The sequence below is a fragment of the Pteropus alecto genome, unplaced genomic scaffold (assembly GCF_000325575.1).
Source record: "Pteropus alecto unplaced genomic scaffold, ASM32557v1 scaffold344, whole genome shotgun sequence".
NCBI lineage: Eukaryota > Metazoa > Chordata > Mammalia > Chiroptera > Pteropodidae > Pteropus > Pteropus alecto.
Genome location: NW_006434840.1, coordinates 998,909 through 1,005,778, shown reverse-complemented (window position 1 = coordinate 1,005,778; position 6,870 = coordinate 998,909).

Sequence of the window (6,870 nt, the reverse complement as noted above, 5' to 3'; positions counted from 1 at the left end):
TATTAGTCAAATTCATGCAGTTTTCACAGGTAATACTAACAAACACATATTGAGAATCTTCTATGTGCTAGGAGCTATTTATCCATGTAATCCTTGCAGCAACCCTGTGAGGTCTTATGATCTCCATTTTATAGATGATAGAACTGAAGCACAATGAGGTTTAAAGAATCCGCCTAAAGTCTACACCTAGGAAGTGGCAAAGATAGTGGAATTGTAAGATTCAATTCCAGATTGACTGTCTCCAGAGTTTTTGCACTTAATCACTTCATAAATTTGGCTGGGGTTAAATAGAGAGAGGGCTTTAGTCTTCTGAGGGCTAGAGACAAAATATTTGGACCCAGGAAGAGAGGGGATCCTTTGGGGAAGCCTCTGTGGTAAGAAGCAATAAGTACTCAATTTTATGCCTGCCACAGATAGCTTGAGTCCTTAACTAGGAGAATGAGAATAAATTAAAACACACACACACACACACACACACACACACATACACACACACACACACACACATATTTAAATATTATTTTTAATTTTATTTAAAAAGTGATTTCCGGTAACATTACTTTTGTAAAATATTAAGGCATTATAGATTAGGCTAATGTCCCTTTGACCATACTTCAATCCTGGTATATACACTGTCCTCTACCCCCGAGGTTTTGTAACTATACAGATACATACATGTTTTACCTAAAGAAAATGCATAATATTGTTATATTAGCATATTTTTAAAAGAAAATGCATAATATTTTTATATTAGCATATTTTGATATCATTATTCTACACCTGCTCTAGTCTGTTGTAAATATGTATTTATCTTTGTAATACAAATATGACTCGTTACTTTTTATTGTCGATATTGTTTTTTTAATCTAATCAGCATATTCTTTCCCCCATTATTTTATTAAGAAAAATTCAAACATAAGCAAACTTGAATAAATTTTATAAACAATATCCATATACTGACAAATTAGATTCTATCATTAATGTCTACTATGCTTGCTTTATCACATGTTTATCTATGTATTTTCTGCTTGCTGTTTGGTCCATGTTTCTGTCACAACTTTGATGTAGTCGCAAGAGGGATGAACAAAGAGTCTATCATCTATGTCATTTTTCCCCTCCTCTTGAATTTTTGATAATAGCCATTCTGGCTGATGCAAGATGGTATCCCATTGTGATTTTGATTTGCATTTCCCTGACGATTGATAATGTCGAGCATCTTCTTATATTGGTCATCTATATGTCTACGACAAAGGAGGTAAAAAATAAACACCGGAGTAACAACAGTTTCTTCAACAAGTAATGTTGGAAAAACTGGACAGATACATGCAAAAAATGAAACTTGGACACTTTCTTACACTGTATACAAAAGTAAACTCAAAATGAGTTAAAGACTTAAATGTAAGACTGAAACTATAAAACTCTTAGAAGAAAACATAGGAAGTAAACTATTTGACATCATCTGAGTAATATCTTTTCAGACACATACCTTCAAGAAAGGGAAACAAAAGCAAAAATAAACAAAGGGGACTTCACCAAACTAAAAAGCTTCTGCACAGTGAAGGAAACCTTCAACAAAACAAAACAAAAAAACAACCTACTGAATGGGAGAATATATTTGCAAGTTACATATTAGATAAAGGGTTGATATCCAAAAGATATAACAAACACACAACTCAATAACAAGAAAATACACAATCTGATTGAAAAATGGACAGAGGATATGTAAAGACATTTCTGCAGGATAATCTCATTTTAAAATCAGCTTATTAGCAACCTTAACTCCATATGCTACCTCATTTCTTCTTTGCCATGCAACACGTTTATAGGTTCTGAGGATTAGACCATGAACATCTTTGGGGGAGGCATTATTCTGCTTACCTCATGCCTGCAATCCACTGTCTTTTCCAATATAACAGAATAACAAGTAGCCAAAGGAAATCAATTGGTTTAAAAAGTAAAGCCGAGAAGGAACCCTTCTGGCAAAGTCTGGTTATACTCTGAGTTCTGATTATGTTCACATTTCCTGTAAGAGCAGTTGTATTATGAGAATGCCTGTGCTTTTTTGTTTTTGTTTTTGTTTTGTTTTGTTTTGGCATTGTAATAGAGGTCCAGGATTTGAAACTGCACACAATTCTTTTTCCCAAGTGGTGAAATTGCCATAAAGTCATTTAGGCCAACGCAAAGTAGTTGTATTCAGACACCTACACATGCCTTCTGGATGCTGGTAGGATGTAATCTAAAACTGTAAATCATAGAAATATAGAATGTGAGAGCTGGAAGGAATGTCAGAGTCCAGATAATACAAAGCACTCATTTTACAAGTGAAAATACTGAGGCCAAAGAAGTAAAATAGCTCATCCCAGGTAAAACAAGAGACTGTGGCATAGTGAGGACTGGAATGTAGTCCTCATGATTGGGTCTAATTTCACCAAAACAAGCTGTCATTTTTGGAGATAAGAAAGGTGTTTTTTTTTTTTTTTTTTGAGTCCCTTAAAACATATCATGTAGATTGTGACTTATTCCAGCCAATGATTGGGCCAGAAACCATTGTGGCATTTTCTACCACAGTTTGCTGGGAATGAAGAAAGTACTGGCTTGAGAATAAAAATTATGGAGTGTGGGAGCCAGCACTAAATCATAGGTGCCTGAGAGGAGAAACCACTCTTCAGAAGAGAGCTGTTTCTTTTGCTGTTAAAAATAATTGAAATGACATTGAATACAATTTTTGCTCAGGAGTCCTGAATTAAATAGAAAAAATGAACCAACGAACAGAAGATAGAAGAAGGCAGATGTTTGGTTATTTAATGTAAAAATGTGTTACCCAGAATTTTGGTCAAGATGGTAGAGTAGGTAAATGCTGTGTTTGCCTCCTCTCAAAACCATATCAAAATTATAACTAAACTACAGAATAGCCATCATTGAGAGTCACCTGAAGTCTAGTTGAGCAGAAGTCCTACAACTGGAAACACTCAGAAGAGGCCACTTTAAGACTTATGAGAGGGGCAGAGATGCAAAACTGGCTAGTCCTACACCCACGTGTGGTGGTTGAGAATCGGGATTAACGTCCTGACTGTGAAATTCCTTTGTGAGAAACAAGGGATCCCAGTCCAGGCTCCCCAACCCAGAGTTCCAGTGTTGGGAAAAGAAGTCCCCACAATGATTTGCTGTAAAAATCAGCAGAGATTGTGGCTGAGTGAGATGAAAGACTGAGGAAGTCCCAGGTGCTCCTCTTTAAGGACCCCACGGCAGCTTACTCGGTGATGAATTCACTCACTCTGAGCTCCAGTGTTGGGGCAGCAGCTCGAAAGTTGCCAGGGACCTAGAGGGAGGAACTGAGCTGTCTGGCTTCATGGTAAGGGACTGGAGGGGCAACTTTCTCCCAGATAGTGCTGGCAGAGGGCTTTGTTCCTTTGTTGAGCCCTCCCCTGTCCGGCTTGCAGACCCAGATGGCCACCATATCTAAATCTCTGGCAACATAGCTAGCACTGGTCGCCCCATCTTGGTAAGTCCCTCAGACCCTGCCCCTCCCAATGCGTAGGCCCACCCAAGTCGCTTCCGTTGGATTTTCCATACAAACTGTCTTGTCTCATGCTGTGGATGTTCCTAAAACCTCTCAAAAGCTCACAAAATCTAAACAAGCAGCATCTGATCTTGGTGTGCTCCATACCTCTTGCTGAGCAGCCCTAAGCCCAGCACTAGCAATTTTTGCTTGGCCACTTGAGGCAATTCCAAGCCCAGTTTAGGTGGTGGCCATCTGTGAATTGTTTGGTGGCTCATGCCAAATGGTCCAGGCAGGGCACAAGCTGCAACCGAACTTGGCTTAAGGCAGGATCCCCTCAGGAAGCCCCAACCTACATGCTTAGTGGCTAGCTTTGGTCTGAGCCAGAGTACCACCTGGGATCACTTCTGAGGATGACACATCCAAAGAGCAGACAAGACAGGCACAAGAGCCCTGCTAAAGTGAATCCTGCTCTGTAGAGTCAGCCTCTGCACAGCAGCTCCTCTCCTGGTCACAGTCAGTCATCACAACCAATCAACAAAGGGTCAATCTTTCCCACTAATGAGCAAAGAGAAACCAAGGCTCAACTAGAACAGGAAGGCACACTCAACCCACATAAGGGATACATCTGGAGGACCTGGCTCAGGTGATCAGGGAAGACTGTGCCACTGGGACCCTCAGCACATCTACTTTATAAGGCCACTCTACTAAGACCAAGAGACATAGCAGCCTTACCTAATACATTAAAAACAAATACAAGTAGGCAGCCAAAATGGGGAGCCAAAGAAACATAACCCATGTTAAAAAAAAACTTTAGAAAAAAAATAAACAAAATGGAGACAAGCAATCTATCAGATGCGGAGTTCAAAACACTTGTTATAAAGATGCTCACTGAACTTAGGGGAAGAGTACATGAACTCAATGAGATCTTTAACAAAAAGATAGAAAACATAAAAGTGGAGATAGAAAATATAAAAAGGAAATGAAGAATACAATAACTGAAATGAAGACTACCTTAGAGGGAATTAACAGTAGATTAGATGAAACAGAGGATCTAATTAGTGATTAAGATGATAGGGTACAGAAAACATCCAATCAGAACAGTAACAGAATCCAAAAAAATGGGGCTTCTGGGAAAGCATCAAGCATACCAACATTTGCATCATAGGGGTACCAGAAGGAGAAGAAAGAGACTAAGGAATTGAAAACCTCTTTCAAGAAATAATGACTGAAAATTTTCCTAGCCTGGTGAAGGAAATAGACATACAAGCCCAGGGAGCACAGAGAATCCTAAACAAGAGGAGCCCAAAGAGGTCACAGCAAGACACATCATAATTAAAATGCCAAAGTTTAAGACAAAAAAAAAAAAAAAGAAAAAAGAATCTTAAAAGCAGCTAGAGAAAGCAGTTAGTCACCTACAAAGGAGCTTCCATGAGAATGTCAGCTGATTTCCCAATAGAAAGTTTACAGGCCAGAAGGAATTGTCAAGAAATATTCAAAGTGATGAAAAGTAAGGACCTACAACCAAGATTATTCTGCCCAGAAAAGCTATTATTTAGAATCTAAGGACAGATAAAGAGCTTCTCAGACAAGAAAAAGCTAAAGGAGCTCATCACCACCAATCTAGTTTTACGGGAAATGTTGGGGGAACTTCTAGGAAGAAAAGAAGAAGGTGAAGGAGGAGGAGGAGGAGGAGGAGGAGGAGAAATGAAAAAATAAATAAACTGGAAATAGCTACATATTTATCAACAATTACTTTAAATGTAAATGGATTAAATGTATACCAAAAGGTAGGGTGGCTGAATGGATAAGAAAACAAGACCCTTATATATCAGATTGAAAGATACACACAGATTAAAGTAAAGGGATGAAAAAGACATTTCACGAAAATGGAAACAGAAATAAAAGTTGGGGTAGCAATACTTATACTAGTCAAAATAGACTTTAAAACAAAGGTTGTAACAAGAGACAAAAAAGGACCTCAGATTGTACTTCTGGGTATTTATATAAAGAAACCCAAAGCACTATGTTGATGGAAATGCGCATTCATATGTTCATTGCACCATTATTTATAATGGCCAAGATATAAAGGCAACCTGGGTGTCCATCAGGGGATGAATGTATAGAGAAGAGGTGGTACATATATACAATGGAATATTACTCAGCCATAAAAAAAAAGAATGAAATCTTGCCATCTGCAATAATATGGATGGATCTAGAGGGTATTGTACTGAGTGGAGTAAGTCAGACAGAGAAAGACAGATACTGTATGATTTTACTTACATGTAGAATCTAAGGAACAAAATAAACAAACAAAACAGAATCACATTCACAGATACAGAGAACATTTTGAGAATTGCCAGTTTGGAGGGGGTGTGGGGATGGATGAAAAAGGAAAAAGGATTAAGAAGTACAAATTGGTAGTTACGAAATAGTCATGGGGATGTAAAGTATAGCATAAGGAATATAGTCAATCATATTGTAATAACTATATATGGTGTCAGATTGTAAGTTATATAAATGTCCAATCACTATGTTGTGCACCTGAAACTAATATAATATTATATGCCAACTATAATTGAGAAATAAAATTATTTTTAAAATTTTAAAAAGAAATAAATAACAATAAAAACTGTATTAGGTTAGAAAATTTAAACGGTTCAAAATGAAAAATAGAAGTCTCCCTTCTCTCTACCACATCACTCTCCTTAAAGGAAACCACTGTTAAAAAATATATTTTAAAATTTTGTATTTTATATCAGTTTCAGGTATATACTGCATTGGCTAGATATTTATATAGTTTATGATGTGATTCTCCAGATTACTCTAGCCCCCATCTGGCTCTACACATAGCCATTACAATACTATTAACTATACTTCCTATGCTGTACTGTACATCCTCACGACTATTTTGTAACTACTAATTTGTACTTCTTCATCTCTTCACTTTTTCACTCAGCTCCCCAACTCCCTCCTCCCTGGCAATCCAGTAACCCACTCAGGGGGAAAATAAATAAATAAAGATATTTTCTCTGCCTTCTTTAGAGAATTGTTTTGAATTTTTGAAAGTCATTTAAATTATATAATGACAGAAAAATCATCTTGGAATACTCAAGAGGTATGCTCATGTTAATTTCATAATTGAAATGTACAGGGAAATGTGCAGAACAGTTCTAGTTCATTGGTGTCTCAACTGCCTATAACATGTTATTTTGAAAGAATTTTCTTCCTATTTAAATAATTAAATCTTTTCAGAAACTGTAAAAAATATTTTTATGATTTCCAGAAGAAAAAAATTTGTCCTCCATTATAAGTATATACACAGAAGTCTCTGTGTGTTTGTTTGTGATGCAAATACAAGATGCTCACTC